Here is a 2,976-nt window from a genome sequence, read left to right on the forward strand (position 1 = left end):
AATTTATACCTTTAATTTTGTTAATAATGAATGTAATTGTTCTCCAAACCAGAGTAGAGGAGGCTAGTCCTTCCCAAAAGAGTGTGGAACATGCTAAAGAGAGTTCCCTATGGTTTCACACCAGCTATGAATGTCTTGAACAGGTTTTTTAGGGGAGGAAACAGAGATAGAATATACCCAGCAATTCCACTTTTAATTGTATAAATATAACATGCAATTAATACCATTTTCCTTGTGGTCTACCCAGGATACCAGGAATCACTTCTTCAAGGTGAGAGTTGCTAATATAGCATTTATATGCCTGCCACTAAAATTTTAAAACCTATACTCTGACTACAATTAGAGAAGTGGATGATGCCTCAGTGTTTTTCTTTAACTGGTACTGTTTTCATTTATCAGTATGAAACTCTTCCATTTGTAGTACAGGCTAATGGCCTATTTCTATATCAGATATGTGGTTTCCTTATCAAATTTGTTCCTTTTCATCTAAAACTAATGATGTAATGTATGGGGATAATATAAGAATAAAAAAATTTTAAAAAATTTTTGTTCCTTTTATTTTAAGTGTTAAGAGATGAAATGGTAATTTAATTTTACACATCCAATTCTACAACTGCCTGAAAAGTATCACTGAGGTGATGGATGAGCAGGTAGGTGCGGTTCATACATAATTCAGTGGAAAAGAATCAAAGGACAAAAGAACGATAATTTGTGTGCCTCACATATATTACCTTCTTCACTCCTATAGTTCATTTGAGGAAGTTCTACCATATTCTAATATCTCACATCTAACTGAATGGGCTTTCCAATGGAAAACCAGCAATTATTTTGAAATGATACCAAGCAGTGCATTAACATAGTTTTTTGAATATTCATGGACTGGAGCCTTAGAGTCTTTATCAAAACATATAGTGATGTTAAGGGTATGGTAACTATTCATGATGATGTTGCCATGAAAAAATAAGTGCCACTCCAATTGCTCTTCTAGATTCAGAGAATAGCATACAACTTCATGGGGAAGGCTTTTCTTTCTACAAAATGTTAAGAAGACTGAGAGTCAAATGGTCATGGAAATAGAAAATTTGCCATAGCCATATTCTTCCCAAAAAGAGTGAGATGAGAAATATTTATCAGTATCTCCAGATACACACTCCCTTCCTTAATGGATAGCATATATCACTAGCCTTTAAAACAGTTGATTTAGTAGGTTATTGCCTCAAAAAGAAAGTGATGCTTAATTACTATCCTCTATTACTCACCTCAGCAGCCTGAGGCCAAGGCAGAAAGAACCATTTTCTCTCTAAAGGTGGAGTCATGATTTAAGTACCATGATTTGTAGTGGTGCCTGATAATGTTTTCAGATCCTAAGGAGTTACCTCAATCAAATTGTCTGTTAGTCCGGTGCTTCAAGGGAATTGAATATGCAAATTAGAAACCTAATCCTTAACCACCAAAGAATAGCAATTCCTTGAAGCACTGATAAAAGGAATTTCTATGTCATGATAGTCCACAAAGAAGAAACTTCCCACCACTGTCATTCTACAGCTTCTAAGCCCACTAGAAAACTAAGTTCTTCCACAAAAGCAAAACAGGAACAGCTAGATTAATTGGCCAATTAATTCATTTCAGTTGAAATTCATTGCTGTTGTCTATCAGGCTATAATGCATATTTGGTGGTATGTGGGTTTGTTTGATTATGTAAGCTGGCGGTAATTATTAATGTGATGTATATTGTCATAAAGACTTGCATTAGAACACATGGCACACTAGTGGTGGGTGGTGGCATGTAAATATTACAGTTCCTGGTCATGTTTACAACTCACTCCCTTTCTCTTTCTTTTAGGGGACCTTCTCTTCCAGACTATGAAATACTGGTAGACAGCTGATGATCATGGGTTGCCATACCTCCACTGGAGCTATGACCAAACTACCCAGAGTTAGTAAATGTCTTAATGAATCAAATTAGGCCCACTCCTCTACTCTTGGATTTCTATATAGTCAAGGGGAGAGAGAAGTTTACATTTTACTACAATTACAAAACAGATAACATTTACATCTTCAAATTACCCTTTGCCAATCACATGAAGAAAAAATACGTAGAATTAAGCAAAGCCAAGAAACATAGAGCTAAGAGATGGAAAGAGAGCACAAGGCTAGATTCTTCTATAGGTCAAACTCCTGTATTCCTCTGAGACTGAAGTTAGACCCATCGTGGTTATAGAAACCTATGAATTCCTTTGCCTCCCTTTAAGATATTGTGTTGTATATCTTTCATTTATAACTGAGACATATGATTGATAAGAGAATTATGAGAAAAAGCACAGAAGAGCTAACAAGACTTAGAAATGATGTCATTTCCGGAGTGTTTCTTGAACAATTTTTAACATGATACTAATAAAAAGAGAGAGATAAAATAGTGATATGAAGGTGGTGCCATAGAGCAAGAGGTGACAATCAAATTCTCTTTGATATTGTAATTAATTGGGGGGCGGAGCAAGATGGCGGAGGAGTAGGAGACCTGGATTCCATCTGGTCTCAGGAATTCAGCTGGATAGGGATCAAACCATTCGGAACACCTACAAACTCAACAGGAGATGGAAGAAAAGAATAGCAACAACTCTCTGAACAGAAAAGAGACCACTTTCTGGAAGGTAGGATGTGCGGAGAAGTGAATCCGAGGCGATATTCGGGAGGATAGATGGTGGGGGAGGGGCCTCCGTCAGCCGCTTCTGGTAAGTGATAGAACCACGGAGCACAAAATCGGAACTTTTAAAAGTCTGCTCCGCTGAGGGATGTCACTCTGGTGGCTAAGCCGGGGGTGGAACCCTCTGGGACACTGTGGTCTCAGGACCCTCGGGGTCACAGAAAGACCAGGGGTGCCTGAGTGTGGCAGAGCTCCCAGGTAACAGAGCTGGGAAGCCGGCTGCAGAGGCGGAGCCCAGGTGCGGGCTCTCAGCTCGGGGTTGTCATAAACCG

The sequence above is a fragment of the Leptonychotes weddellii genome, chromosome 9 (genome assembly GCF_054177405.1).
Source record: "Leptonychotes weddellii isolate Sample4059 chromosome 9, ASM5417740v2, whole genome shotgun sequence".
Taxonomy (NCBI): domain Eukaryota; kingdom Metazoa; phylum Chordata; class Mammalia; order Carnivora; family Phocidae; genus Leptonychotes; species Leptonychotes weddellii.